The sequence below is a fragment of the Leucoraja erinacea genome, chromosome 16 (genome assembly GCF_028641065.1).
Source record: "Leucoraja erinacea ecotype New England chromosome 16, Leri_hhj_1, whole genome shotgun sequence".
NCBI lineage: Eukaryota > Metazoa > Chordata > Chondrichthyes > Rajiformes > Rajidae > Leucoraja > Leucoraja erinaceus.
The window spans coordinates 34,577,647-34,600,780 of NC_073392.1; the positions used below are offsets into that span (position 1 = coordinate 34,577,647).

General features: G+C 45.1%; 1 protein-coding gene across 3 annotated transcripts in view; it reads right to left on the minus strand.

The window, feature by feature from the left end:
* Positions 1–23,134, minus strand: part of LOC129704790 (interleukin-17 receptor C-like) — a 61,914-nt gene that overhangs the window by 35,355 nt on the left and 3,425 nt on the right. The gene's annotated exons all lie outside the window — the stretch shown is intronic.

Below are 23,134 nucleotides of genomic sequence, written 5' to 3' on the forward strand. Positions count from 1 at the left end.
ATACCAGGACATCTGAGAAGTCCTCATTCTTTAGGGAACGGGGTATCCAACATAGAGAGGCTCTCACTAGGGTCTCCTCGATATCCCACAGCTCTGCTCTTGCTCCCCCTCCCCTCAGTCGCAACAGGGACAAAGTCCCCCTTGTCCTCAACTTCCACCCCACCAGCCGTCGCATACAGCACATAACCCTCCGACGTTTTTGCCACCTCCAATGGGATCCCACCACCAGCCACATCTCCCCATCTCCACCCTGCTTTCCGCAGAGACTGTTTATATCCCTAATAATTTCCCTAATATCTTAAGAATGGAATAGGATTTAATACAAAAGAGGAAACAATTTCATTTTATTTTTTACACTTTGAGGGCAAGATAAGGATAGAAGTGGAGAATATGTTGGTCAGATACCCCCTTGGTCAGATACTCCGCCACTTCAACCTGGACTTCCACTGTTACGCTGATGACACCCAGATCTACCTCGGCACCAAATCCCCCCCACAACCCCCCCCTCTCCCATATCAACTCCTGTTTGTCAGCTATAAAAATCTGGATGCAACATAACTTCCTCAAACTCAACAGCGATAAGACAGAATTCCTCCTCATAGGCTCCATAGCCACACTCAGCAAAATCAATAACCCCACTCACCATCGACGGCACCACTGTCTCCCCATCTCCCCAGGCCCGCAACCTTGGCGTGATCTTTGATTCCACCCTCTCCCTTGAGCCTCACATCCACCATGTCATTAAAACCTCCTTCTTTCATCTCCGCAACATCGCCAAACTCAGACCCTCTCTCACACCTCCCGCTGCTGAAAAACTCATCCATGCCTTCATCTCCGCCCGACTGGACTACTGCAACTCACTTCTCCTTGGCATCAGCTCCACCTACATCAACCGACTCCAACTGGTCCAGAACGCAGCCGCCCGACTCATTACCCACACCAAATCCTGGCATCACATCACTCCAGTCCTCAAACAACTTCACTGGCTTCCCATCTCCCACCGGATCAACTACAAAATCCTGATCCTCACCTACAAAAGCCCTCCCCCATCCCCCCCCCCCATATCTTACTGGCCTCTTCTCCCCCTACCAACCCTCACGGTCCCTCAGATCCACATCAGCTGGTCTCCTCTCCATCCACAAGTCCAACCGCCGCAGTTTTGGGGACAGAGCCTTCTCCAGGGCAGCTCCCAGGCTCTGGAACTCCCTCCCCCAACTGATCCGCAATTCTGTGTCCCTCACCATCTTCCAGTCCCGCCTCAAGACCCATCTCTTCACCTCTGCCTATCCTTAGCCCCACGTCCCCCTCCCTTTTCATCTGTGCATTAATTGCCTCATATTGTGTTTTGTATTGAATTCTGTATTTACTTTGTGTACTAGTCATGTCTCTATTATTTAGTTAATTCCCCTTACATGTTTTTCCTCCACCTGCTAAATTTTTGTAAAGTGTCCTTGAGACTCTTGAAAGGCGCCCATAAATTAAATTTATTATTATTATTATTATGTTAGCATGGGTTTCATAATAGATTCTTAGAGTCATAGTGTGAAAACAGGCCCTTCAGCCTGACTTGCCATGTCGACCAACATGTCCCATCTACACTAATCCCACCTGCCTGCATTTTGCCCATATCCCTCTAAACCTATTCTATTCATGTACATGTGTAAATGTTTCTTAAACGTTGTGCAGTAGTGCCTGCCACAACTATCTCATCCCGCAGGTTGTTCCGTGCACCACCTTTTGTGTAAAAAAGTTGCCCCTCAGGTTCCCATTAAATCTTTCCCCCTCCCTCATGTTAAATAGATGGAACATGGACAGGCTGAAAACAGGCAATGACTATATCCTGAACCCTATACCCGAGTAATCATTAAGGAACATGGATTGAGTCACTGTGGGAGAAGAATAAAAGGGGTTATCTTCAATAATTTAAGTTAGAGAAACATAAAACAAAGTGCTGGAGGAACTCAGTGGGTCAGGAAGCATCTGCGGAGAGAAATGAACAGGTAAAGATTTGGGTAAACATGTCAGGATGAGCGAGGATAGTCTAGAAGAGGCTCTGAACTCAATACTGAATAGTGTCATAGAGTCATACAGCATGGAAACAGGCATTCATCCCAACATGCCCACACTGACCAACCTGTCCCATCTGCATTAGTCCCACCTACCTGCAATTGGCCCATATCCCTCTAAACCTGTCCTATCCATGTACCTGTCTAATTGTTTCTTAAATGTTGCAATAATCTCTGCCTCAACTACCTCCCAATACACCCGCCGCCCTTTGTGTGAAAAAGTTAACCTTCAAATTCCTATAATATTTCCCCCTTCACCTTAAACCTATGTTCTGTGGTTCTCGATTCCCCCAAGCTGTGTCAACCCGATCTATTCCTCTCATGATTTTGTGCAACTCTATAAGATCACCCCTCATCCTCCTGCGCTCCAAGGATTGCAATAAGTAAAATGTATTTGCGATAAGTGGAGAGAGAGAGAGAGAAACCTCAAACGACGACAGCAGTGTTTCACAGCATGGATGTCAATGGTTTGGGAAGCACGGTGTCACTATCTGTACACAACACAGATAATAGCACAAGCCATTTGGCACACATCAAAGTTTAAGGTTATTCTGGTCGAGCTGGCTGCCATTCTTCACATTCCAGGCTCCTTATGCTCCTCCTATTCCCGCTCTTCAACATTTCTTGCATCACTCAGTTCCTTCTCTTAAATATGGTACAAGAAACAAAATTATTTTGTAAATCACATAAATATTTTGAAATGGCAGCTATTCCTCTCTGCCTAGTCAAAATGTGATTTTTATCCCTTCTTTAGTAGTTCCTTTAAGTTTGGTTACAATGGCATCATTTTCAGGCGAATCAACTCTTATCACAGTGCGGTTACTATACTGCAGACCAATAGTTTGCAAACAGTCCTCTCAGAAAGTAGCTGATATGACCCATGAAATAGTCATCTAGAAAACACAATTTAGTATAGCAGAGGAAAAGGCCCTTTGGCCCACAAAGTCTGTGTCAACCATGATGCCAAGTTAAACTAGTCTCCTCTTCCTGCACATGATCCTTACCCCAGTATTCCCTGCATATCCACGTGCCTATCTAAAAAGCTTCTTATTGCCACTATCATATCTACCTCCACCACCATCCCTGGCAGCACGTTCCAGACCCCCACAGCTCTCCATGTGAAATACATGCCCCGCACATCTCCATGAAACTTGGGCCCTCTAACCTTAAAGCTATGCCCTCTGGTCTTTGATATTTCCACCGTGGCATAAAGGTTGCGAGTGCCTACCCTATCTATGCCCCCCCCATAATGTTATATACTTTTATCAGGTCACCCCTCAGTCTCTGATACTCCAGAGAACTCCGAGTCCGGAGCGGTGGAGGAGCGTTGCCGCTGCTGCTGCTGAGTCGGAGGCTGCTGCTGCGGGTCTACGGACAGCGGCGCCAGGAACCCGCGGCTCCCTGGAGAGAGACCGCTTTTCGGGGCTTCTGCAACGGCGAATTCTCCCGCCCGAGTGCGGGGTCGAAGAGCTCCTGGAGCGGGGCCTAACACCATTGCCCCGCGCGCCTTATGCCGCGGGACTTTACGAGCGCTCAGGGCTCCAACACCAAGACCGGTGGCGACCTCGCACCATGGCTTCAATGGCCGCGACAATCGCCATCGCCAGGGGGCTTTGAATGCTATGCATCGGGTCTGTACGGAGTTTGTACATTCTTGGCCTTCCGTGACTGTGTGGGTTTATGTAAAATGTAATTATGTTGTGTCATCTATCTTGTGTGTTGTATGGCTCCTCCACACTGAACCTCTTTATTCAAGGGGGGGCGGCACGGTGTCCCAAAGACGTACAGGTTTATAGCTTGGTATAAATGCAAGTTGTCCCCAGTTGGTGTAAATATGTGGGGAGCGTTGGCTGAGCACGCTGGACTCGGTACGGAGTTTGTACATTCTCCCCGTGACTGTGTGGGTTTTCTCTGACATCTTTGGTTTCCTCCCACACTCCAAAGACGTACAGGTTTATAGGTTAATTGGGTTGGTATAAATGCAAGTTGTCCCCAGTTGGTGTAAATATGTGGGGAGCGTTGGCCAGCACCGACTCGGTGGGCCGAAGGGCCTGTTTCCATGTTGCATCTCTAAACTAAACTAAACGGATATGCTCTCATGCAATCATTGGAATCTCTGAGCTTCCATCCCCATCCTCTCAATGTCCGTGTCTCATTGTCCTGCAGTTCACCAGCAGCAGCTGTCGTTCTGTCACCAAGCACCAGTCTATAGTCATGGGCTCACTACCTGCACTGTCACCTCACGCCACCATATTACTGAACTCCGAGCTGTAACCCTACATCTCACATTGTGCACATGAACAGTGAAGAACTGATCCATCAATGCCAATCTTCAGTCACTTCCTCCTTGGCACATGGCGTTCACTATGGGGGTGGCATGGTGGTGCAGCGGTAGAGTTGCTGCTTTACAGCGTCAGAGACCCGGGTTCAATCATGACCATGGGTGCTTGTCTGTGCGGAGTTTGTATGTTCTCCCTGTGACGAGTGTGGGATTTCTCTGGAAGCTCCGGTTTCCTCCCACACTTGAAAGACGTACATGTTTGTAGGCTAATTGATTTGCTGTAATTGCAAATTATCCCTAGTGTGTGCGTGCAAGATAGTGTTAGTGTGCGGGGAGCGCTGGCTGGTGCCGATTCGGTGGGGCAAAGGGCCTGTTTCCGCGCTGTATCTCTAATCTAAACTAAGCAGCTTACAGTTAGTGCACAAAACCAATCTCTGGTCAGAGTATGGTACAAGTCATAAAGTAATCGAATCATACAACACTGAGATAGGCCCTTCAGCCCACCATATCCATGTTGACCATCAAGTATCTTTCCAGTTACCAGCACTTGACCCATAACCTTCTATGTATTGGAGATTCTAGTTCTTGTCCAGATACTTAAAAATTGTTAGAGCTTCTGCCTCCACCATACACTCTCTGCCCTCCATCCATCCATCCATCCAATTATTTTGACAACACAAGAGTGGAGTTAGTTTCTTTCTCAGCCTGGCATAGTCTCTGGCACTGTGAGGCAGTATCTCTACCACTGCTCCACCATGCAGCCCTTATTTTTTTTTCTTGCCAAGATAGTTCAGTACATATATTCTTTACCAAAATTAGGCAAGGAAATCAGAGTGTAATTTTACTTGCCACAGATGTTAAAGAATCACGATGTTTGCAGTAAATATTGAAATTGGCAAAGTTCAGGTCAATGACAGGTGACATTTTATGAGGCAGCCCTGTTCTTCAGGACTCTCTCGGGTGGAAAGGGCATGTCCAAATATCTGCTGACAAAACACCAAAGAAGCTACTTTACGGAGAGCTCACCGAATACTTGCACATACTTGGTGGACAGATTTTGGAGATACAGAGTGGAAATGGGGCCTTTGGTCCACCGAGCGCTATCCGACACAACAGGGAGCATTTACAATTTACAAAAGCCAATTACAGAATCCAAAACCTGTAGGACTTTGGAGTGTGGAGGTAACCGGGACAGCCGGAGGAAACCCACACAGAACGTACAAACTCCATACAGACAGCACCCGTGGACAGAGCCTTGGTCTCAGGCTCTGTAAGGCAGCAACTCTACCATTGCACAACTGCGCCGCCCAAGTGACTATAGAGATGGGATGCTATGTTTCTCTTAGGAAATACATATAATTTTGATATGCATAGTAATAGATCGTGAGATCACGATGCTTGCAGCAAACGTCATGCTAAACTAATCTCATCCACCTGCACATAATCAATATCCCTCCATTTTGTATATATCCATGTGCCTATCTAAACCTTTCATGGATGTGGAGATTTGGGAGAACGTGCAGAGAAGGTTCACCAGGATGTTGCCTAAATTAGTGGGTATTAGCTACAAGAAGAGGTTGGACAAACTGGGATTGTTTATTGTGAAGCATCAGAGGCTAAGAGGGTGACCTGATAGAAATATCTAAGATTATGAGAGGAATAGATAATCAGTCTTTTTTCCAATCTGGTACTATCAAATACTAGAGGGGGGGGGCTTTCAGCTTAGTGGGGAAAGATGCCTGAAACTCACTGCCCAGTGTGGTGGTGAAAGCAGATATTATCGCGTCATTTAAGAGACATTTTGACAAGCACATAAACAGAAGGGGTTGGAGGGATGAAGACCACGTGCAGGCAAATGGGATTAGTTTGAATTATCATCATGATCAGCATAAACATCATGGGCCTGTTCCTGTGCTCCACCGTGCTATGTTCTAAAGGTTATCCAATTATGATGCTTATCATTGCAATGTGTGCTAATGTTTTCTTGTGACAAGGTGTGTTGAACTAGTTGGTATATTCATTAATTAGTCATCAACTGTCATGATTACCTTTCTGGCTTGCTTGGTTTGTGCCAAGCCAAACAAAGGAAACCTTTGTCAAAAAATTACTCTTGGAGAGAATACAATATTGAAACAGGCCCTTTGGCCCATCATGTTTGTGCCAACTATTAACCACCCATTTATACCAACCCTAACTTTGATACCATTTTAATTTTTTCTTCCCAGATTTCACCACTCACCCACAGACTAGACAGAATTTACTAACGCCAATTAACCTACCTGTCCACGTCACTGAATGTTGGAGAAACTGAAGCAACACACAGTCACAGGGAAAACGTGCAAACGCCACACAGACAATACGCAAGGTCGGGATTGAACCCCGGTGCTGTGAGATGGTGGATCTACTAATTGCACCACCGTGATGCCCTATTTTATCTGTTCTTTGTCCAAGTAGAACTGACTACCCTCCTTCACTGGCACTGAGGGGTGAGGGTCACCTTCATGAACTGCTGCCACCCCCTCTAGTGAAGAGACCCCCACTGGGTTTGGTTGCAGACCACCACTGGGTTTGGTTGCGCACCACCACTGGGTTTGGTTGGGTTTGGTTGCGCACCACCACTGGGTTTTGGTTGCGCACCACCACTGGGGGTTGGTTGCACACCACCACTGGGTTTGGTTGCGCACACCACCACTGGGTTTGGTTGCACACCACCACTGGGTTTGGTTGCACACCACCACTGGGTTTGGTTGCACACCACCACTGGGTTTGGTTGCACACCACCACTGGGTTTGGTTGCACACCACCACTGGGTTTGGTTGCACACCACCACTGGGTTTGGTTGCACACCACCACACACCACCACTGGGTTTGGTTGCACACCACCACTGGGTTTGGTTGCACACCACCACTGGGTTTGGTTGCGCACTCCAACAGGGTTTGGTTGCGCACTCCAACAGGGTTTGGTTGCGCACTCCAACAGGGTTTGGTTGCGCACTCCAACAGGGTTTGGTTGCAGTTCACCACTGGGTTTGGTTGCCGTATCTTCAGGAACAAAGGCCCATGCGTTTCCAAGTCAGAATGATCTGTGATGGAGTGGGGGAACTAAGTAAAGTGCTGTTTTTTAAATATAATCAGCTACAATAAAACTCCGCTAAGAAAGTCATACCACAAACAACAAATGGCTACACACAAGAACTCCTTGACAAAGTACACAAGACAAAATTTAATTGCCACTATTGACGGATTGCACAAGATTACAATTTGGTGGCTGTCGTAGAGAAACGTATCTGTGACTCACCCTTCCAGCCTCCTCATTACAAAAGGCAACACTCAGAAAGTTCATAAAAGGCAAACACCCCAGACTGTTCTTGACCCTATAACAGAATGCTTGAAATCATATTTCTGCGCTGTATCTCTGAAGTAAATCTACAGTATGTATTTGGGCCTAGGACAGCTCATCCGAAATGTTAACATTCAGGAATTTGAAGCTGCTAACTCTCTCAGCTTGTGGTCTCATTATTGAAGCAAACAACAGGTTCATTGGTTTTGTTGATGTTGAGGAAGAGGTGGTAACCAAGTTGATGTATATTTTTAATGTGGAGATTGACAGAGTTTTGCTGAGTAAGGGTGTCAGGGGCTATGGGGAGTAGGCAGGAGAATGGGGTTGTGAAGGAAAGATTGATCAGCCATGATTGAATGGCGGAGTAGATTTGATGGGCCAAATGGCCTCATTCTGCTCCTAGAGCTGATGAACATGAACTAAGCATACACATTTAGAACAGTAATTTAGATGGTCCATCAAGCCCATTCTATCATTCAGTTTGTGGCTGACCTGATTGTAACATGAATTTCACATTCCTGTCACACCACTGTCAAGATGTTTTCTACCTCAGCCTTAAAAATACTCGAGGACTCTGCCCCACCACCTTTGTGAAGAAGAGGTCTAAAAGCTTAGGACGCTCCAAGAAGAGAAAAATGACACCTCATCTCAGTCTTTTAAACCCCTTTTTCACGGGGCGACTTGACGCAAGAGTTAACCGTAGTTGAACATCGTGGGAACCTCTTGCGATAACCGTACGGCATTCGTGGACCACCGTGGCGCTAACGGCAGGTACTCGTGTAACTTGGTGACTCGGGAGAAAATTCAAACAAGCTTGAATTTCTCCAAGAGTGACTTGTACACTTGTGGTTGAACATTGCAACATTATATGCACGTAGTGGCCAGTGCGATATCCGTACTGACTCTTGCGTGTACCGTGGGAACTCCTGCGAACGGTGAACCCGGAAGCTGGACAGAGGGTGAGTAAAAATTGTCTTCTATGGGATTGAATTTAAAAAATAAAGATTTGCATCCGCATATGGACATCAACTTATTCATGAGAAAATAACTATAATCTTTAAAAGGGACTTTACTGAAAGATCCCTCATTTTTATGGTCCGTGAGAAATTTTTCACATGTACTTCTTTGAGAGATACAGCTCAGAGTCCTCGCCGACCAGCGATCGATGCCTTTCCGAAGCAGGGTCCGGAACGCTACCAATCAATGTTCGCCAGAGACCCATGTAAAGGAGTGAACTGCACATGCTGGTTTAAAACGAAGACAGACACAAAAAGCTGGAGTAACTCAGCGAGTCAAGCAGCATCTCTGGAGAAAAATAGGTGATATTTCGGGACGAGACACATCTTCAGACTCAATTCCGATTAGGATGTCTGAAGAAGGGTTCCGATTCGAATCGCCACCTATTCTTTTTCTCCAGCGAAGCTGCCTGACCCGCTGACTTACTCCAGCTTTTTATGTTTTTCTTCCCAGATCTGACTTACCTGCTGAGTTACACCAACATTTTGTGTCCTTTTGTGCATATTAACCAGCATCTGCAGTTCCTTTAGACATTACCTAACTTCAGATTTTAGAGATATAGCGCGGAAACAGGCCCTTCGGCCCACCGAGTCCGCGCCGACCACCTATTCTTATACACTCCAGGGACAATTTTACAATGTTACCGAAGCCGATTAATTTACAAACCTGTAATCTCTGGAGTGTGAGAGGAAACCGGTGCACCCATGGCCAGGATCGAACCCCGGTCTCTGGGGCTGTGAGGCAGCAACTCAACCACTGTGCCGCATGTAGTCAGATTTAATAAATTGCTAATAGAGTCAATTATTAGTCAATTAATAACAGAATCAATTATTGTTGGTGACATTTCACCTACGAATATCAGACTATTTTCGCAGAGGTAAGGGCCAATTAGCGTATGAACACTTCTATCATTTTTCCCGACTATTTTGTCGCAAATACAGGGAGAATGGTCAAAGTGCTCCAATTAGGCACTAGTTAGAAGGTTCTGAGTTTAAACACTTTTAAAACATTTTTTGTGTCCAGGGGTGACTATTTTGAACAAATGCAAATACAGGGAGATCATGATCAAAGTGCTCACTGGCTCATCTGTTAGAAGCATTCTGAGTTTAAATGTAATCAAGCTCTGTCTATCCCCCTTCACACCATCCCCCTGTAAATGGGTTAGTAAATGCTGGGCGGGCTGTGGGCCGAATGGCCTGCTAACGGGAGTCAGAGACTTGACACTGAGATCCATTGTGCAGGAAGGAACTGCGGATGCTGGTTTTTACCGAAGATAGACACAAACGCCACCTGTTCATTTTCTCCAGAGATGTTGCCTGACCCATTGAGTTACTCCAACATTTTGTGTCTGTGTTCACTATGAACATTGAATTATTTAATTTTAGGTAACTTACACTCTCTCTCTCTCTCTCTCTCCCCCGCCCACCCCCTCTGCCCCCCCTCCCCCATGCAGTAAATGTTGGTTAACCAGTCCAAGGGTTGCAACGATGGTTCCCTCTTGGGATCACACTATCCCTAGCCAACAATTGGCCTATCAGGGAACCTAAATATAGACATAAAGTGCTGGAGTGACTCAGTGGGTCAGGCAGCATCTCTGGAGGAAAGAGTTAGGCGACATTTCGGGTCGCGACCCCTCTTCAAAATACCCTGCTGAGGTCATCTGTTGTTGGCCCTGATTTGTCCCGGTCTTTTCTTGCTTCCAGTTCCCCCCTACAATCATCCCGAAGAAGGGTCCAGACCAAAAATGGAATATATTCCTTTTCTCCAGAGATGCTGCTTGGCCCGCTGAGTTACTCCAGCATTTTGTGTCTAACTTGCTGATTCAGACAGTTTTTGATTTACTCTGAAACACACGTTGGAAATTTAAACTTGGGCGCAACTAACATCGTCTTACTACCGTGGGAACTCTTTAACTCAGCGGGCAGGCAGCAGTTAATTGTTGCTCCCTTCAGTTTCCCAGGGGGTCGGGATGGGACTGGAGTTGGGAGGGAAAGGTGGGGGAGTCGAGGGAGAGGAGGGGGAGACAGATGGGGGTGTCTTCATTTACTGGCAGCGGGTGTCTGTCACTGAAACAGGCAGGTGAGATTTCACATCCACCTTGTGTGTGCCTCCCTCTCACACAGGCTGAGAGGCTCTGCCTCTGTGAGTGTACGTCTCTTTCTCCCCCTCTCCCACATACACAGTAAACCCTGCTTTGTGTGTGTATATACTAATTCAACCAAGGGACGATATTTATAGTGTGTGGGAAAAAAAAGTGACATCATTTGTGCCACGTGATGACTTAATTACACTTGACAGTTTACAATGTCATTCAAGATTTAACGGGAAAGCTCGGGAGACGGACAAGTCACTCGCACAAATAACAGAAATGCCGAGTACCGTGGGAACTCTTTGTCTACCCCCCCGTTATATTGTGTGATATCGTGCTAGACCACGACCACTTCACTCTGGCTATATCTTGCATCAAGTCGCCCCGTGAAAAAGGCCTATTACAGACGTCCTTATTTTTAAATAGTGTCCTTCAGTAGAAGTATCAGTCCAGACGTATGAAGAAGAGTCACAACCCGAAACTTCACCTATTCCTTTTCTCCAGAGATGCTGTCTGACCCGCTGAGTTATCCAGCTTTTTGTGTCTATCTTCAGTTTAAACCAGCATCTGCAGTTCCTTCATGCAAATTTCTAATTTATAGTATGTGTTTTGTACGTGTTTATGTGCCTGACACGTTTTCATTTTTCCTGTACCACACCGTACTTGTGCATATGACAACAAACTCAATGACTTGACTAACATGGAAACATTACATCAAGATTACACTGGAATGGAAACTCAATGGAATTCCTTCCTCAGCTGGTGGCTGGGCAGCGTGAGGGATGGCCTAACCAAGATATCTTTCACCAAAATGGAAATTTTATTTTAAAGAAACACCAACACATCAAATTTGAATGTGGCATACAAAAACAAATGATGATCTGCAAACAATAATTCAAATAGTTTAAAAATGACCTTGAACATTAACTAAGTTGAAACCACATTTACAGTGCGAACTAAAAACTTTATGAATGCAACGCAGAAACTTTTGGTAGCATTTCAGCGTTGTTCTTATAACTGATAATGTTATTGATAAAAATGCCGCCATAAACTTATCCCAAATGTGCCTAGCTTCAAAGTCGAGGTCATGTCTATTTCAGTCACAAAAATGTCTAAAGTCCTCTAATCCATTAATCATTTACCCAGTTAATCTCTTACTCAGCTGAACACAGCCACTGTGAGATATATTCTTCCCTTATTTCCAATCGACAACTTCCAACTCCTACTTGTGTTTATTTTAAAATAAGGATTATCCTTTACTATCCCTTGTGCAACACATTATTCCCAGACACATTGTGTCCCGATGTTGGGGGAAGTCCAGGACAAGGGGTCACAGCTTAAGGAGAAGGGGGAAATCCTTTAAAACCGAGATGAGAGAAACTTTTTTCACACAGAGAGTGGTGAATCTCTGGAACTCTCTGCCACAGAGGCCAGTTCATTGGCTATATTTAGGAGGGAGTTTGATGTGGCCCTTGTGGCTAAGGGGATCAGAGGGTATGGAGAGAAGGCAGGTACGGGATACTGAGTTGGATGATCAACCATGATCATATTGAATGGCGGTGCAGGATCGAAGGGCCGAATGGCCTACTCCTGCACCTAATTTCTATGTTTCTATGTCTATGACACAAGGAACTATTGGCCACTTCGGGGGCACCCAGTGAAGTAGATGAGGTTGGAGAAGGTGCACACAATCCTCTGTCTCACTTTGGAAGGACTGCTGGGATCCCTGGATGGAGGCGAAGGAAGAAGGTATCGGTTCAGGCCTTGCATCTCCCGCAGTTTCAGGGGAAAGTTCCTGGAGAGTAGGTGGAGAGACGAGTGAACCAAGCATTTTCAGAAGGAGTGGTCTCTGCGGAAGGCAGAAAGGGATGGGAATGGGAGGATGTGACTGGTGGTGGGATCATGTTGAAGGTGGCGGAAATGTCAGAGAATGATGTGCTGGATGCAGATCCCAGGCATGAGTCGCTAACACTTGACTCTAAATGGTTGCAAGTTTGGTTACCATAGCAAAGGGGAGTCAAGCCCAGCCACACACACCATTGCCCTCTTCTTCCATCCACCGCCATAGAATATAAAATGACAGGTAGTTTTCCACACAACTCAATGTGCTGATGAGTACCTCCAACCAGGAGCCTCACCGAGAGAGAACTTCTACTAAAAACAGCAAAGATCAACTCTCCCATTCATACAATAACATGAGAACAACATTTCTCTGTATAGGAAGGAACTGCAGATGCTGGATGAGTCTGCAATTTGAAGAAGGTACTCACCCTGGTCACTCCCTCATCTCTGCTTATCAGGCATGAGGTGCAAGCTTGAAAATGCATACCTCCAGATTCAGAGACAGTTCTTCCCCGCTGTTATCTGGCAACTGAATTGTTCCCTCATCAGCTAGATTGCAGTTCTGACCTCCCGTCTACCTCATTGTCGATCTAAGAACTAAATCAGATTTTATTTTGCACTAATTATTGTGCCCTTTATCTGTGGGCTGTGGATCACTTGATTGTAATCATTTATAGTCTTTTCTTTGAACAAAGGCTTTGCATTGTACCTCGGTGCACCTAACAATAATAAACTGAACTCTCTAAACTGAGCTGAAATCAATGAAACCTTCTCTTCTCAAGCACTTCATTAGCTACATATCACCATTTCCAATGTGGTATCAACCTGGGCAAACTAAATCACTTTAATACCACACACCATTGAGACTGATATACATGGCAGCTAGGGAGGGTGTAGACACACCACCACGCTGCGTGCCTTGTTGCTCTGCCACTTCCGTGAGGTGCAGATAGAGGATGGGATGTTACTGGGAGAAGTAACCAGCTAATGTTGACCTGGTCTGTGAATATTCTCCACCTGCCCGTGTTTGGCCCAGTAATTATGTTCACACTGAGGTGCAGATGGAATATCAATTTGATCTTGGGAAATCCACTGAAATCTTCAACTGAATCAGCCGTCTGCTACATATCGGTCGGTGGTGGCATGGTGAGGCAGCAGTAGAGCTACTGCCTTAAAGCGTCAGAGACCCAGGTCCGACTCTGGCTACGGCTGCTGTCTACACGGAGTTTGTAGGTTCGCCCTGTGACCTGCGTGGGTTTCTCTGAGATCTTCAGTTTATCACACACAAACATAGACGTTTTGTAGGTTAATTGGCTTGGTATAAATGCAAAATTGTCCCTAGTGTGTGTAGGATAGTGTTAATGTGCGGGGTTCGCTGGTCCATCCAGACACAGTTGGCCGAAGGGCCTGTTTCCACGCTGTATCTCTAAACTAAACTAATCCGATATCTATTTCCACTGACTGTACCAGCCCCCACCTCTATATGTGAGAGAATCAATGGAACAAACCTTTCACCCTGGCTGAGGGTGATCTTGCAAAGCGAGTTTGATTTTTAATTACAGGTGTTAATTACATTTGAATTGTTTGCATGCAGACACCAATGTCATGGCAGCAAAGCCTCAACAAAACTCGGCAACAGAACACTACGTATCGCCCCTTGCACTGCAGTGGACTTGTTGGCAATCATGTCTTGTTTTCTGCACTGCTTTCCTCTTCACTTGTCCCTGTGACTACATGGGTATAAGCTGGGTGCTCAGGTTTCCTCGCACATTCCCTTCAGCCCATCAAATCCACGCTAACCATCGATCACCTGTTCACGATAGTTCTACGTTATCTCATTTACATGTCCACTACTTACACGTTAAGGGCAAATTTATAGAGACTACGCAACCTGTCAGGAGGACATGACTTGAGAATTAAGGGACAGAAGTTTAGGGGTAACATGAGGGGGAACATCTTTACTCAGAGAGTGGTAGCTGTGTGGAATGAGCTTCCAATGGAAGTGGTGGAGGCAGGTTCGATTTTATCATTTAAAAATAAACTGGATAGGTATATGGACGGGAAAGGAATGGAGGGTTATGGTCTGAGTGCAGGTAGATGGGACTAGGGGAGAATAAGTGTTCGTCACGGACTGGAAGGGCCGAGATGGCCTGTTTCCGTGCTGCAATTGTTATACGGTTATATCCTGCAAACCCGCACCTCTCTGGTATGTGGGAGGAAACTGGATGCTCTGAGGAAGCTCACGCAGTTACAGGGAGAACGTGCAAACTCCACAAAACAAGCACCCAAGGTCAGGATCGGACCTGTGTCTCTGGTGCTGCGAGACAGCAGCTCTACCAACTGTGCCAGTGTCATCTGAATCTATGTGTCTGTGATGCTGCTACAAGCCAGGTTTATATTACACCAATACATGACTTAGCTTGATTAATCTGCCTCACCCGTTACCTCACCATAATATCCACATTTATTCTCCATATCTCATTTTCTGAGATGTCATATCTTATTGCCTGAATGTGGAGTGGCAAAGGTGGTGCAGCGGTAGAGTTGCTGCTTTACAGCACCAGAGACCTGGATTCGATCCGGACTATGGGTGCTGTCTGTGCGGAGTTTGCAGGTTCGCCCTGTCACCACGTGGGTTTTTCCCGGTGCACCGGTTTCCTCCTCCCCACTCTGTCCCTCGTTCTCCTTCTGATCTACCCAGGTCCTCTCACACGCACCCTCCTTGCCAACGCTATCCCCATCAGCTAATTTCTGTCCCCTCCCCCCCGCTCCATCTGTCCACACCCACACTCTCCTCCCACTGGATTCGCCCTCCACATTGTTCCCATCTAACTTCCCTATTCCAGGCTTTTCCTCCCTTTCCCATCGGATTCCATCATCTGCTCCCCTTTTGTTGCCTTTACCTATTACCTCCCAATCTCTACCCCTCGAAATTGACACCATCATCCAACCAACCCCTCCTCACCTGGATCCACCTATCACTTGCCAACTCTTGCCCCACCTCTCACGCTCACCCCTTTCTACAGGCCACCTCCCCTCTATTCTTTCTCGACCCGAAGCATCGACTGTCCTTTTCCCTCCACAGATGCTGCCCAACCCATTGAATTCCTCCAGCAGATTGTTTATTGTCTCCATCAAGTACATTTTAATCTATAGTCCCCATTGCATACCTTGCAGGAATTCTTATAAACAGGTTTGTCAACATACACCAAATGTTTGGGTTTCAATTGGGAACGCAATGTGCAGCAACATATTATCGGTAAGTTAGAGTGTACAGTGGGCCTTGGGCCATTTTAAGAACAAAGATGTTATCCGGCTGGGGTTAGTGGGGGGGATGGGTGGGGAACAGGGTGCAGAGATGGAGGTAGAAGGACATGGAAATCTGAAGATCGCTGACATCTCAATTTGCTTGATTACTGTGATAACATTGCCTCCGCGCTCGAACATGGGTGGAACCGGCTCAGCACCTTTGATCTCCTATATTCTTTGGTACTGGGAAAGATGCCTGTGCACAAACTTCAATATCGCTCAAATGTAATGGATGGCCCTCGCATAGTTTCCGTTGTAGACTGTGGCAGTGCGCAGTGTATAAAGGAGACTCTCTAGTGCCTCCGAGAGCGAGGAAGGAGGCGAGATGAATATTGAGCAGAGGAAGATGATACACTGAATTTGGGATTCAGGAGTCAAGATGGGCCCTCGGATGGGAGCCAAGGATTTGAACTGTAGCCTCGGATAAAGGAGACTGGGCCTTGCGTGGGATCTTCCACCATGGAGGTTGATAGTTCCACCATGGAGAGTCTGGGAATCAGAAATAGAGGGGTGAGATGGGGTGTTTGCGACCAGACTTGGGATTTGAGGGGTGTGAAAACCTTTGGAGGCAGGTTGAGCCGATGTCAAGAGACCAAGTGTCGGCAGTAGGAGTTGGGGAACATATACCTTGATGAGCAGGGGCGGATTAAGGTTCACTGGTGCCCTAAGCACTGACCAATCTTGGTGCCCCCCTCCTTTCCACACTGATCCAGACCATTTTAGTTGTTGACCTGTCTGACCAGATATACAATGCAGGTTGCAGCAGTACAAAAATGTATTCATATGATAACACAATATACTGTACAAACTAAGCCAAGCTTGGGCTGCATAAAGTTCTACAAAAATGCAATACAACATCTATTTTAATATTTCACAAGTTAAATGTATCAAAGTTCCAATATTCATGACCTGAAAGGCATTTTTCTACATTTCATTTTCGCAAAATCACTGATAACATCCTCGAAATTAATACTTCTCAGAACGTCTGCTTGAATTATTAATATACACAGTGAGTCGAGTCTTTCTTGAAGCATAACTGATCTATTTGGGTTTTTTACACGTTTCAGTTGTGAGAAAGACCTCACTGTTGTGCAGTTGGTGACCATTAATGTTAAAAATATTCTTAAGGCAATTTCAACATTTGGAAAGGCAATCTCTAGTTTGTCTTCTGTAATTGTGTTGTAAAGTTCCATGTGAGTGAAAAATGTTTTCTTGGTTGTTTTAAACTTATGAAGAACATATGAATGGAACTGCTGAAGCTCTGTAGACAAAGTGTTGTTCATGTCATCTGGATAAACATCAATGAGTGTCTGACAAGTCTTTGAGTACCTTTCACTTTCTGATAATTGGGAATTAGCACCTTGTTGGGTGGCATTAGGGACATCTGTCAGACATTTCAGTGACACCTTTCGTCTCCTCCTCATTTCCGTTTCTAACTTTTCAACAATTACATAAAAAGTGGAGATACGGAATTTTTTACAAATCTTCATTCGTTTTTTTTTTCTTTTCACCCTTTTCCCAACTTTGTGGTGCCCCCTTTGGCCCTGGTGCCCTAAGCACGTGCTTAGTCTGCTTAATGGTTAATCCGCCCCTGTTGATGAGAGATGGTGAGACATGCTCAGAGAACCAACTAAGTAAGTGGTGTTCCCAGATCTGGGTTAGGATCTGATTAGGGAGAAGTTCTATTGAACACGGTTATTTATCGTTCACATTAACCATATAACCATATAACAATTACAGCACGGAAACAGGCCATCTCGGCCCTACAAGTCCGTGCCGAACAAACATTGACAGACATATCCCAGAGCGATGTGACCCATTTTCTTGGGCAACATTATGCAGGTAAAGACAGCTTTCCAAGGGCACATTTACTTTAGAAACAGTGCAGAAACTGGACCTTCGGCCCATCGAGTCCGCACCGACCAGCGATCACTGTAAACTAGCACTATCCTACACACTAGAGACAATTTACAATTTTTACCAAAGACAATTAACCTACAATCCTGTACGTCTTTGGAGTGTGGGAGGAAACCGGAGCACCTGGACGAAACCCACACAGTCATGGGGTGAACTCCATACAGACAACACCCGTAGTCAGGATCGAACCAGGATCACCGGCGCTGTGCAGCAGCAACTCTACCGCTGCGCCACCATGCTGCTGTTATGTGATGCATGGATTGTTTCATCTATGAAAGCATTGCTTTGAAGTAAGTAAGTTTATTGGCCAAGTATTCACATATAAGGCATTGCTTATGAAACACTTATAAACCTCATGTGGTTGAATAAAATATTACCATTTTAGTTTTATGTAGGGTGTGATAGATCTAGGATTGGAGTAATAATGCAGCAGGTAGCCCTTCTAATAGAAGCTGATGAAAACACACAGATTATCTGAATATTTCATCTTTGAATATCGTCCAACACACGTTTAGTTAAATTATATTTACAAGCTTTTCAGTGCATTCACATCTCAGGTCTGTTACACCAAGGATGAATGCCCCACAGTTCATTGCAGATGGATATTGAGAGAAATCAACAATTAACTGAGGTTGAGAAAACTTTCAATCATTTCTTTTCAGAAGCCTTTCCTCCAACCTGTAGGGTGGCACAGTGGCACAGCAGTGGATCTGCTGCCTCATGGCACCAGTTTCCTCACTGTAACAAACTACCTTCCACACTGTGGCAATGTCGAAATGCATAATGTGCCATTATTGTAACAGGATGTTGGCTTGCTGCAACTGTTCGAACATTTCATTTAAAGTGGTGAGAGAATATTGCAAAACTTATTTAACCCCGTGATGCTGATTAAGACATGTTTTGAAGAAAAGTAATACCCTCCACAATCTATTGTGCAAGTACATTCCTGAACATATTACTTAATAACTTTAAGTATGGTTACAGGATATGCCGCTAATTAAAAGGCAAATTAATAACATGTAACACCTTTGTATATACATGTTGGTTTTCTTATAGATTTATAGTTATACACCTATACTAACCCCATTTGCCTGCATTTAGCCGATATCCCTCTAAACCATTCCTAGCCATGTACCTACCTGTCGGGTTATGCTTGTAATAAGGCTCCACTATATTGCATAATACCACACTACCCAATAGAAGTATTTGAGCTCAGGATAGTTAGTTAGTGCCAATCGATGGGCGATCGTTGGTTGGAGGGGTGAAGGTCAGGGTCACGGAATCAGGATGAAGGTTCAAGAGAATTGAAAGAGGCAGATAGAGGGGAACAGGGGAGAGAGATTGGGGAACATTGGGGAAGCGCAGAAAAAGGAATCGATGATAAGGAAGACGCAATGAAGCTGGCGAATAAGAGAAGAGAAAAGGAACGAAGCCAATGTGATGAATTGGGGAAATATGAAGACTGAGAGAAGGGAATATATCAATGTGGACTCTATAGGTTTTGGCTTTTCAACTTAAAAGAGATAGCCCACTTCATTCACTATGTTTCATATTTCCACTGGGTAGGAAGGAATTGCAGGTGCCTATATATAACCAAAGATAGACACAAAGTGCTGGAGTAACTCAACGGTATGGTATGCATGTATGCATGTATGTATGTATGTATGTATGCATGTAACCTTTTATTTATTACATTGTTTATAGCATTATGTTTACATATTCTGTTGTGCTGCTGCAAGTAAAGTGCCTGTCCTATTAGGCTATTTTTTCGGCGACTGTCACAGTCTTAGCAGGTCACCGAAAAAATAGTGACTGGACCCCCCCCCCCCCGCCCCCCTCTCCCCGCGACAATGTCTATGACAACCTACCACCTAGTCGACAGCAAGCTACCGACAGCCAGTGACCCAATCGTCCACCTATGACCACACCTACAACCACACAGGTGACAACCTACGACAACCGAAGTCAACCTACATCCACCCGCGACAAGCTACGACAAGCAACGACCCTGTCAGCGACAACTGAAGCCAATTCAGTTGCCGGTACCGGTCCTCGGTTGACGTAGGTAATCGCCAATGGAATTCACCAAAGTCAGCGCCCGGCAACAACCTGCATCAACCTGGCGACAACCTCCAATAGCACCAACATCAGGAGAAGAAATTTCCTCAATTGCTTGGTAACTTTGTCAGATGTGTTGCAGGAAGGCTAATTATACACAGAATAAGTGTTCACCATATTTCTACAAAGTTACATCAATGGATCGGGACCAAACCAGAGGTACAGTAAACCCTCGTTATTAAGGACATCTTCGTAATGAATTCCGGGTACAGCGGACTGTCTCTTTAAGAATACAGGCTGCTACACTGCGGTGGCCACTGACATTGACAGGCGATTGCTTCTATTGACACATAACTCTATTGAACAATGTTTGTTCAATTGAACTCTATTGAATCCTCATTTGTGCATTTCTCCTCTGAAAATCCCTCAGGAAAGGTTACTTAAATTATATTACAAACTTTTCAATGATTTTCTGTTAGTATCTCGCTACTTCACCGCAGGTAGACACAAAATGCGGGTCAGGCAGCATCTCTGGAGAGAACGAATGGGTGATGATTCGGGTCAAGACCCTTCTCCAGCATTTTGTGTCTATCTTTGGTGTAAACCAGCATCTGCAGTTCGTTCCTACAACCTACAAACCGGAGGGAACCGACTTGGTCATACGGAGAACGTGCAAACTCCACACAGACCGCACCGGAGGATCGAACCTGTGTCTCTATGGCACAGTGAGGCAGCCGCTTTACCAGCAAACTCCACACAGAGGCTGTGGAGGCCAAGTCAATGGATATTTATAAGGCAGAGGTAGATTCTTGATTAGTACAGGTGTCAGGAGTTATGGGGAGAAGGCAGGAGAATGGGGTTAGGACGGTGAGATAGATTAGCCACGATTGAATGGTGGAGCAGACTTGATGGGCCGAATGACCTAATTTTGCTCCTATCACATGACCTTATGGATATCATTTATTAATATCTCTTCTTTCAATCATTCTCGGATAGTAGAAGTGCAACATTATAACAGGACGTTGTGTGTGGGAAATGACCAACATATTATTTAAAGTGAAGGAACATTACAAAACTCATTCAATCATCTGTAATTTCATTGGATGAACTGGCTATATTTTTGTGAGAAATACTACGCACTTCCCACATTGTGTTGTGCAAGATTCAGTGAATCATGTTTTCAGCAGTCACGCCCTCACAATTCACAAAAGCAGTGTAATTAAATACATTTATTTTAAAAAATAAAATCCTTGTAGTCGTAACCATGACACCATCCCTCGAGTTCTATATCCAATCTGGACTACATGCGATATAGTGAATCCACAGTCTTTTCCCCAGGGTAGGGGAATCAAGCTCAAGGGCATATGGTTAAGGCGTGAGTGGAACGATTTATTAGAAACTCCGTGGTATATGAAACAAGCTGCCAAAGAAAGTAGTTGAGGCCGGTACCATAACAACATATAAATAGCAACTGGATCTGGACATGTATCCAAATAGGAAAGCTTTAGAGTGGTATGGAATAAATATGGGTAAGTGGGACTAACTTAGATGGGGCATCTTGATTGGCATGGATGGCTTGGGCCAAAGGGCTGAAGAGGTAGATCAGAGCCCAGCACATGGCTGGGTCTTGAATTACATGGAATCAATCCAGAGATCAAAATATTTTTTGTTCTTGAGGCATATTTAGATAGACTTGATTTTCAAGTTATCTAACTGTAATGTATAGTATGACACAAGTTAATTTGCAGGGAGTGATACTCTGCTCATCGCCAAAGGAGATCAAAAATGTCAAAAATAAATGCAATGTATTTTGAGTATGTTGCGAGAAGTAAACAAAGGTGGAGCAGGCCGGGGAAGTATAAAGAGAGAGAAGATGTAGGGAGGGAATGAGGGCAAGGACTGGGGAAGTAGGTGATGACTGAGGGGAGATAGACACAAAGAGCCAGAGTAACTCAGCAGGTCAGGCAGCATCTCTGGATAAAAAAAAGATGGGTGGCATTTCGAGTCGGGACTGAAGAAGGGTCCCGGCCCGAACCATCACACATCCATTGTCACTGTATCTATCTTCAGTAGAGACCAACATCTGCAGTTCCTTCTTACACATGGCTGGGGGAAGCAGGCTACTTCCCTCAATTAAGATACTGTCCTTCCTTCCACACAGCCTGGAGTTTGTTCTCACTGGCAGGAGAGCTCATTTCCTTTGTGCTCATTTTTTCTCCTAAAAAAGACGTAATCTGATGACTTCCAGCAGCATCCATCCATCCATCAATCCAACCCGCCTCCACCTATACCCCCCAAACATAGGGGCATGTCAGCCAGGGCCCCTCCTTCAGTGGCCCAATGGCCCATCCCCTCGGCTTGCGATCACACCCGACCTCCCACACTTGGCACAGACCCCAATGCATGTTCCTTAACACCGACTGCATGCAAAGGAAATTGTGCCATGCCGATTCAGCAATGCCTGAAGCCTGTAGCATTAAACACACATCCCAAACCACATGTCTCATTGGCTTTAATACCCAAGTCATTGCATTTATCATTCTATGTTCCTTTCAAAGGAGGGCTTGTCAACCCTGTATTGTCTCGATGGCATTGTACACGCACACACCTTTCAAGTATAATAAGGCAGCATTCCTCAAAAATAACCCCAAGGCAAAAAATAACCACTCAAGTAGTCCATTTGCTAAATGTGGAGAAATCCAACATTATTTTCACTGAACACGGACGTAAGTAGCAATGAGTCGATGCAGATCATATTTCTTAACCTCATCTCACCAGTCATGTTAGTTTCTAACATTTCTACATCCATTAAAAAAACTTGAGATTAATGCACCGCAAACATTATTTTAAAGTGATTACATTTATTTATCCAATATAGATTAGGACCTCCAGTATAAGTCAGCTTTATTTCACAAAGCACCGATCCCCTGATGACTGTCTGTCCCTGACACTTTGTACATCCGAGCTGGGTGGGCTGTGGTTTAAGAATGACTAAAGTTAGCTTCATGGTCTCAGAATTCAAACAGTGAGAGGCGAAAGAGTTAGATGGCTTTTATGGCGCTGAAACAAATCAGTTGACTTTATCTGCTCACTGTAATTTCCGGTGGACCCTGGATCTCAATATTACATCAAGGTGTAATATTCCTTGATATATTTACATTCATTGACCCAGCCCAGCCCCTAGACCTGATGCCCCTGTCCTAGAATAGCACGGA